The sequence below is a fragment of the Crocodylus siamensis genome, chromosome 1 (assembly GCF_052110815.1).
Source record: "Crocodylus siamensis isolate JL-2025a chromosome 1, ASM5211081v1, whole genome shotgun sequence".
Lineage (NCBI taxonomy): Eukaryota > Metazoa > Chordata > Crocodylia > Crocodylidae > Crocodylus > Crocodylus siamensis.
In genome coordinates, this window is record NC_143395.1 from 73,643,277 (window position 1) to 73,653,550 (window position 10,274).

Below are 10,274 nucleotides of genomic sequence, written 5' to 3' on the forward strand. Positions count from 1 at the left end.
TCATGGAGCCCCTCTGGAGACCTGCTCCTCCTTGCCTCTCAGGCGGATGCCTGGCCCCGATCTGGGCTCTCCAACTGGTGGGGAGACATCAAAGGAAAAAAAAAAGAAGAACAAAAAATGCCATGGTAAGTGATTCCGGCAGATCCACCACCTTCGCTGCTCCCAGGGTCTTTCCCCAATCCACCTTCCGGCACCTGGCCTCTTCCACTCTCCTCTTCACTCCCGCAGCAAGTGTGCCACTGCCTCTTCGGCAGGGCTTACCCGAACTCCTCTTTCTTCACTCCACATCTCCAGCTCCCAGGCTTCTCTCCTCTCCTTCTTCACCCCCATTCTATGGCCCTGGCCTCCAGATATTGCCCACGTTGTGGATTGGCCCCAATCCACTTCACCTGTCAGGGAGGTAAAGCCGGGCGGTGCGGATTGGGAGCTCTTGCCATAGGGTGGACATCATAGCATGAGGTGGTCCATGTCCTTGTCGGGGACACGCCCTCGGTGAGTGCCCTCCAGGCTGTCACAGTCCCTACCATCATGGTGGCACTCTGCCTCGCTGCTACCTCCTGTTTGAATGCTGTTTTCATGCTCTGATTGTTTTTTTCCCATCAGCCAATCAGAGCATGAATAAAACGTTATGGACAGACAGACAGACTATGGCTTGATAATATTAGAATTCCTGAAGACTGCAGTGCAATCATGGAGGGTTGGCAACCCTAGCCTGCACTAGGCCACAGGTAGGTAGTGGATCTCTGGCAGAAGCAAGGGCTTTGTCTGTACTGTGCTGTAGCTAGGTGGCAAGGAGAAGCAGCAGAAGGGGCCAGATCCTAGTGCTGGCCCACCTCAGACCTAAGTAGGATCATTCCAGGCTGCTGCTGGAAAACATTGCCAACCTCTGCTCTAAGCATTAGGCCACTGGCTTGGCATTGACTAAAAGAATCTTCAGCTCTCGTACTGATACTGACAAGACTGAGCATCTTGGAAGGAAATATACACTGGGCCAGAAAGTAAAGACTGAACCAAAAGAAGGGTGGCTTACTAACATGGATGTGGGTCCCCAGTGGGACAGAAATTATTCCCCCACCATGTGTCTTTTTTAGCCAACAAACATATTAGCTAATGATGCAGAAAAGCCATTGGGGTTAAGAGGTGGGAGGCCCCTCTTTCTCCTCCAGCATTACACACTCACTAGTTGAGGTTTTCTGGAAAGAAAATGTTTATGCTTACCTGGCATTACTCACAAGCTAGATGATCCTATTTCATCTGGGTACCTACCTGCCCAGAGTGTAAGTCTTTTGGGCATGCACAGAAGTTAAGTGCAGACTGAGCATAGGTCTTTTGTCTAATTCAAAATCTTATTGCTAGTGAAGGCACTTACCATTTACAGACTGAAGCTATATTAGTTACAACAAAGCTTCAGCGAATGATCAGTTGGGTTTATTGTGTGGTCCTTTTCAGCTAGGCCAAAGAGCAGGAACAAAACCTGAATTCCTGGCTGTTCTGAGCCTTGTTATTATCTTTATAAATAATCAGTATATCAGGAACACTACAGGAATCTGATCATTTTCCCAGAGAACAATCAAGGGATTAGTGGATTTTAGACAGAGATTGAATCTGCATGGAAAATTGTCCATGCTGAGTTCTATTAGGAGGTGCTGCTGCGCACAATTTTTACTAATCATAAGGCAAAATTACAACAGGCTGAAGAAAAAAGGAACCTGTAAACAAAATAATAAAAGTCATTTTAATTATTAAACTTCAGTATTATAAATTATATGCCATTCATCACTGCCATGATGAAGTATAAAAAGTGCAGAAAAATCCATATGCTCTATCCACTCTAATTTAATTTTGCATAATAAACTGCTATCATGTAAAATTAAAAAAAATGAATAATCACCATATTACTACCCATTTTCACCAGAAGAAGCTAAATTTTAATACAGGCAGCTGTTACAGTTAACCTATGGTTTATATTGACTGAAACGCAATAAAAATTCACATGATATTAGAGACACAATCCTTGTTATCAGCGACTAATGATACTAAATGATGAATTGCTACCTGTTTAACAGAACAATCAGAGACTGGTGTTTGCATTATAATTTTCAGAACATTTTGTATGCTTGCTATTGTTCTTCTGATTAGTCGATAATAATGTGGCACTATTTGACAGATACGGGAAATGGTAAGTCAGATGCTACAGGTAATGCTATCTAAATGTTTCCTATATATAAGTTATGATTGCTTTTCATTCTTTCCCAAAGTCTATAAAGTGACAATGTCATGTTACCAAAAAAAGTGTTTATACTTAATAAGTGTATTCTATAGAAATGAGAAAGAGAGAAAAAAGAAAGGCAGACCCACTATTTGTTTCTAAAGCTTTTAGAGGTGTGTGTGTGTATGCGTGCGTATGCACCTGTGGGTGTATGAAGACATTACATTCAGACTGACCTCAGTAGGGTTAGGTCAATCTATGCTTTATTGTGCTGAACTGTACATAAATTTGGTGAGTTTATATTGGCCAAAAAATGTCCTGCTCAGTCCTAGTCTATTTGAGGAGGTTCATTATGTAGGTCAGGCTAACTTGTGCCTTATCTTGTGAATATGTACACAAGTGGGGTCCCAATCTATCATGAACCGTGAGCCTTAAAGTAAGCCATGTGTTCATAGATCAGGTTCTGGGAATATTTGCCTATGCCCTATATAACAATTCTGTAATTTAGACTAATATTCAGTTTTATATTTGTCTAAAGTAGAAAAGCTTATTGCATTAAACTCTAATAATTATTCCTGAATGGCTGATCCTTCATGAAGCAACACTGGAGAAACTACTGATCCATCTTAAAGGTTCAGACACCATCTAATTTACACATACAAAGAGTCAAGTTAGTAGACCAAAAAACATTCACTATTGTAAAATGGGAATGATAAACATTTAAAATTGCAAAACTGTTAGCGCATATCATAGTCTGATATCCTTATTCATGTTGAATAGTTCTTTACCAATGGGAGAAATACTTAGTTCAGATCTATTCTTTTTCAGGTTGCTGTGTGCAGGAATTACGTGCTGTGTGTTTTTTGTTTGAGCATAGTGCATTCTGCCTCTGCCTGACTACAGATTAACATAGCTAACTACCCTCATTCTAACCAAAAATACCTCTATTCCTTAAATTTGATGTATAGGCACCTTCCTGGCCCACGAGTTTAAATCATCATAGCATTGTCCTTTGGCCTAAGTTAACAAATATTCAGCCTTGTGCAAGGTTATATCTGTTAGGAATAAAATTGAGCATAAGAGTCTGGTATTTCTTTGGTGAAATTCTGCTTATTTACAAAGAATGTACACAAAGTTTGACATCCCTGACTACAGTAGGAATCAAAGAGTAGTTCCCTTGTTCTCAGTTTACACCTTGGCTGTCCAGTTAGTCCCATGCCCCGGGGAATCTCTGTCCTTACTCGTCTCTATACACCATAGTTTTTCTAGCTTTATGGTTCCTTTTTTGCATCTAATACTCATACATATACCCAATCAGCACCCCAGACTTTGTAGTTGCGATTAGTCTGAAAGACATTCTTCCTACTCTTCCTGAGTTATTTCTCACTCACACTTTCCTAAGTAGCCCAGATCCCTGAATGGTGACTTCTACTGTTGCAGCTATCTGACTCCATAAAGGAGCTTGGTTGTTCTGTTTAGTCTGATGAAGAGTAGCTTATAGGTCCATCAACTTTAATAAGTTCCATAACTGCCCAAGTTGAAAATGACACACTTTTGGGTGGCCATTAATGCTTTTAAGTTGAACAATATTTAACTTTCAAAATCCCCTGGAAGCCACACTTATGCTCTAGCTTTGTGTTTGCTTTCTGTTATTATTACCTCCTATTTCTGGAAAATTCAGGTATACTATCATTTTGTAAGGAAAAAAGATCATTTAATTCACACAAAAAAATGTCCAGTAGAACCTGATCAGTAAGTGACCTCTATTCATTTAACCCTTCTGGCGGGAAGAGCATGACCTAGAATGATGCAGATCCTGCTATTGTAGTCGACTTCTAAAGGGGGTTGTGACGATGGGGTACACTGAAACAGACTTCAGGACAGGGAGAATGGGGCCTTGGTTTCCCATGTTTCCTAGAGTTCTGTGGTATTTCCAGGCATCTCTCCCTGCTTTGTCATTTCTTAGATTCCACTTCTTTAAATGGAATATACTGAGGAAAAACTTTGAGATGAAATATTAAGTTTCTTATATTACTTTTAAATTCCTATAAGATTTCCCCATGGGAATCAAACTCATAGCCCTTACTTGTGCTATTCATTTGAAATAACTTGAACTAGATTTATATGTACCTTAAAATGTACTCTGCTTGCTCGCAACACTGATGTGTAGATATAATATAGCAATATGCTGCAGGGAGGCACGGTTTAGATTGTGAGTAAAACAAATTATATTATCCTAGAGGCACAGCAAAGAGTGTTTCTTTAATTACTACAGAAGAGAATTATCTAAGAATGATTTAGAGTATGACAGAGCTTTGCTAATGGTGAAGCCGAGAACACAAGGTGGTGCTATTTACGTTAGACATAATGAACACAGGAGCTGACTGTTGTCTTTTTGCTGGACTTCTGATGATCTCATCATCTCCCTTGGCAGCTTTACAAGGATGCTGAATAAACTGGTGAGAGGTGCTGAGCCTTATGGTATTCTGACAGAAAAGGTTCAGGATACCATCAGATGGCAAGTGACATAGTAGAAGGCTGTTGCTTCATTTCTTCGTTATCTTGCTTAGTAAAGGCAGGTTGAATGGTGGGCAATGCCACAAGAATGGGGTTGCCATGTTTCATAGTTTCTAGGGTTGGAAGGGACCTGAGTAGATCATCTAGTCCAACCCCCTGCCATGGCAGGAAATAATACTGGGGTCAAATGAGCAAGATGTTCATCCAACCTCCTCTTAAAAACCCCCACAGTAGGAGCCAGCACTACTTCTCTTGGAAGTTGGTTTCAGATCCTAGCTGCCCTGACCATGAAGTAGCACCTCCTGATATCTAGCCTAAACCTGCCCTCTGCCAGTGCAAAGGGGAATAGTAATTCCCCCAGTACCTGCTGATCCCCCCCTCAGCCTTCTCATTTGGATGCTGAACCTCTTCTCATAGGGCCTGCCCTGCTGTCCCCTGATCATGTGAGTAAGACTTTGCTTCTTGTCAGCTCACTCACCCCAAGTCACCTCAACCAGGACTTGAACGCAGCTCTCCCACATAGTAGGCAGGAACACTACCACACAGCCACCATGTTCCTTTGCTTGATTACACCATTGTGTGCTTCAGAGTAGGTGGAAGAATTACTTTTCCAGTAAGACCACAGAAATGTAAGAAAAGAAAGGGGGTCCTGAGTCATAGAGTTGAGTCCCCTGCATTCACAGAAAAACTTACTTACTGAGAGGCTCCTGAAAATCATCCACTTTGGCCCCTCATATAAACCACAGGCACAAAGCACAGTATGAAAAAAAACCCCAAAAGCTCTCTACTTCATGGCACAGGTAGATGCAGGGGTGAAAAGAGCACTACCAATGACCTGCCATTGCAATTGCAGTAGCAAAGAATTGTTTTAGTTAACTTATAGTGATGTGTGAAGCTTCAGTCCCTCATTCAATTCGGCAGAGATTAAGCCCAATTCGGTGGCTGAATCTCTGAAACCGAACTGAATCAGGAGACCCTTTAATTTCTCTGAATTGAATAGGAACCCTCTGAATTGATTTGGAGAGATTCAGGAAGATTTGACAATTCAGCTGTAGACACAGCTTTAAAAGTTTTTTCTACATACGTCAAGGTACCAGGCAGCTCATGAATGCTGTGATGCTGGGGCGCATGGAACATTCCACAGGAGCACAAAGGGGCTCCCCAGCATGCTCAGCAGCAGACCTGGAAGTGAACCAGAAGCACTTCTGAGTCTGCCCCCCCTCACATCCATCGCAGCTCAGTGACTGATGCCTCTTGGGTCTGGAGGGGCACCCGGGGTCCAGTTGCTGGGTGGGGGGGGGGGGGTACAGCCCCCCCCCCACATGTTCAGCAGTAGACCTGGAAGTGGACTGGAAGTATTTCCGGTTCACTTCCAGGTTCACTGCTGAGCACACAGGGTCCTCCTGCACTCCTGTAGGATGCTCTATCTGTCCCAGCATTACAGCATTCACGAGCCATGCCTGGTATTTGACGGTATGTAGAAAAAAACATTTAAAGCTTTGTCTATTGCTGAATCACTGATAATCCAAATCAGCATCAAATCTTCAGAAGTGAATTCAGCCAAATTGAATCGAGGACAGTGAACCATATCAACGAACTGAATCACGTCCCTGAATTGGGTTGAACCTGAATCCAAATCGAATAGTTCCTCAATCCCATGCAGATTCTGTTACTATCCAAATCACTGCTGGGAGGTGCCTAAATTCTTCACAACTTCTAAATTCCTTGGGCAAGGTCAAATCCTGAAAGCACACATGCAGCGCACTACACAACACAGCCAGAAAAGTGGTCTTCATCTTTTCCCCGCAACAGCCTAACCATAAAATAGTTACTCAGGAAGTCAATGCTAGATTCTAGGGGTACCTAACCTGGCCAAGATTCAAAATCTATCCTTCACTTCCCTGAAGAGTATCCTAACCACCAGGTTTTGGGCTAGTCAAGGGAAGTGGGTGTCTCCCCTTTCTGTTGAAGCTGACCCACTGAACACCCCCAAAAAAACTTTCATGGGCCCAGAAGAGCAGATAAATGGAGACATGATTCTGTATGACATTTCCCAGGGATGGGAGCCTCTTAGGTCCTGGCCCCTTATGCCGGAATTACTGTTTGAGTCTTTTAAAATTCATGTCCGTCTAAATGTAAAATGCATGAATAGTTCTGGAGGTTGAAGATATTCAGGTTAAAACATATATAGTAAAATGCTAATTTGAATATTATATTTGAACCAAGACAAGGTGAGTTTTGTATGGCTTTAATGAGACATCATACTCAACATTGTACTTGAGAAAAAGGAAATCAAGTCATAATCTTCCCTTTGCCTCTAGTTAATAGTTCAAACTATTCAGTTTTATATCAATGTCAAGAATGCTTTTGAGAAGAGAATAAAAAAGACAAATTATAAATCCATTCTTTGTCCATTAAGAGAGGATAGAAAGGAAGCTGAAGAAGTTTCCAGGTTCTCTTGACTTTCAGCAATCTAACTTTGAAAGCTTTGTTCTTTCAAACTTCAGCTAGCTGGTCCCTCTCTTTTAAGCCCTGAAGTTTAGCAGTAGTGTGTGCTTTCTGCTTCTCTTCATTAGCCTCAATTTATGCAGTCAGCTTTTCTTTTACCATTTTGCTGAAATAGTTGTTTTCTTAAATTGCATTGTCAAGCAGTCTTTATGTGCTCCTCTTTCTCAGCTACTTGCTTCAAGGCCTCACCTTCACAAGATAATTGTGCTGTGGCTTCCATTTCTTGTATTTTTTTAACATTAAATAATATTTCCTCTAAAAAGGAGACTTATTTTAAATGAGGACCATTAGTTCAAATGTTTCCTGCAAACTGAAATTTCTTGAGGTTTGATTCTGGATATCAGAAGGAGTCTTAAGTCTCTTCTACAAAATCTTATATATAAAAAAGAAAACCTTCCTAGTACAACACATATAAGCAAACTCTCTCTTTCTTTAGTGAACTTTCAAGGAGTAAATACTATGCTTAAAAAAGATGCATATTTCCCTTTTTCCTGGGAAAAGAGAAAAAATATTTTGCTGAAAAAAAATGGGTCTCCAAATGTCATCATATTCATTTGATATCTGGGCATAATAATCAAAGGGCTGATTATGTATTTGTGAAAGTCCATCGGGCAATTTTCCATTCCACTGTCTATTGCTATCTAACCATGATCAAAAAGTAAATTCCGGGAAAATATATTCCTTTTGTACATCAAGGGATTCAGTTAAACCCTATTAGAGCTGGTGTACTTCTGAACTAACGTTGCAATTTGGCTACTGTTTCTCACTTGTGAGAGGCAAGGATTTTTGTTGGAGATACCTTTTATTGGACTAGGTGCATTCTTGGGATAGATTTAGACAAGCTTTTGAATGAATTTTTCTTCAGGTCTCACTTCCCCTTTTACTTGCCAGGAGACAACTGATTAATATAGCTTATTATTAAGAGATAATTCAGATATTTAATTAAACTCTGAATAACAAACAATTCTGACTAAGCTATCATTGAGAAACTGCATGTTAAAATATTTCCAGGAGGACGTAGTTCATATTTGTTCCAAGTTATATTATGTTGCAATATTACATTATACAGTTAGTGAATTATTATTCTGCAGACAAATGGTAGTGCAGATATCTTTACTTCTCGGTGGGAGAATCCAATGCCATTGATTAGTTTATACCTATTTTAGGCCTCTTCTCCCTAATCTAATTTAAGTGATAAATAAAAAAGAATCTGAACCTTTAATCATTATATTCTTGCTTTCAAGTGAATGCTTATGCTAGTTTGCACCTTTGGGTGTTTCCTTAAACCAGAAGTCACCAACGCTCCCAGTTCACAAGCTCTGATGCTATTCTAGCCAATGTGCATGCTGGGCCCTTCCCCCTCCTGGTTGGAATCTGAACTACAACTGTGTGTCTTGGTCTCTATATTCACGGTTAGCTTCTAAGGTGCTTTCCTGCCCTGCCTATTACGTCAGTGGTGCTCAACCTTTTGGTGTTATAGGGCCGATGAGCAGTACAGGCTGGATCAGGCACTGTGCCATGTCCATTTGGCCCTGTGCTTTCAAATGAAAGCTGAGATATTTCCTATATCGTCTGGTGCCAGGAACTGGGGCTTTAAGAAAAGCACTAAATATCACAAGACTTACAATGAAATCACCAGAGTTGTCACTGCTGTTTAGTCTCTATCTAACCTGAAAGACTAACCCTGGGAAAGTTCACAGGCATAGTCTGTATGTGGGAACTCCCCCATCACTGCCTGTGAATTTTAAGGGGACCATTGCTCATAGTCCTTTCTCTTGTAGCCACAGAGAATAGTTTACCTCCATCATCTTTATATCCTTCAGGTATTGGAAGGCCACTATCAAATCCCTCCTCAATCTTCTGTTCTCCAGACTAAACAGTCCTAGTTCTTTCAGCTTTTCCTAGTAAGTTGTATTTCTCAGATTTCTAATAATTTTGGTTGCTCTCTGCTGGAATCTTTCTAGTTTGTCCACATCTTTCTTGAAGTGCAGGGCCCAAAACTTGACGCAGGACTCCAGGTAAGGCCTCACCTGTGATGAATGGAGTAGGAGAATCACTTCCTTTGCTTTGCAAGTGACATTCCTGTTCGTACAACCCAGTATGCTCTTGGCTTTTTTGCAACAAGATCACATTGTTGGCTCATATTCAGATTATGAACTACTGTGACCTTCAGACCCTTTTTTCTTACAGCACTGCAGCCAAGCCTGTTGTTCCCTAGTCTGTATTTGTGCTTGCACTTGTTCCACCCTAAGTGCAGAACTTTGCCCTTGTCCTTATTGAGTATTAGTTAGTTGATTTTGGACTTTTTCTCCAGTTTGTCCAGGTCATTCTGAAGTCAAGCCCTACCCTCCAGTGTCTGGAATTCAACCCAACTTGATGTCATTTGCAAATTTCCTAAATATACGCTCAAGCTAATCCTCAAAACCATTAATGGCAATATATTAATCAATACAGGGACAGGCCCCAGGGAAATCCCACTTGATACCTCTTCCCAACTGGACCTTGAGCCATTGATAACTACTAGTTCAGCATGATGATCCAACCAGTTATGTATTTACCTTACAGTACTTCTATCTATATTTCCTCAGTTTACTAAAGATAAATCAATGCTGGCTGTTCCTGATCACCTTGTTGTCCTTCAGGTGCTTAGAAATAGAGGTTCTGAGGACCTTCTATATGATCTTTCCTGTTATCAAGGTCGAACTGACTGGTCAGTAATTCCCCAGGTCCTCCTTCTTCCCTTTCTTAAAGATGAGCACTATACTTGCCCTGTCCCTATCATCTGTGGCCTCACATAACAACCATGAGTTTCCATGAGTATGTAAGCTATGGCTATGGCCAGGCAGTGCCCCGATGCACTGAAAATCTTCTACATTTCTTTTATCTCACTGTGCTATCAGGTTCATTAAACAAGACCCATCTATTCATCAGTGCAGCATGTCTCATCAGACAGGGCCTTTGTGTTCCCTGGCTGAAGCCTGCAAAATTGTTTCCATCTTTCTTCCCCTCAGAATTCCAGTTACCATCCTATGTTGACAGC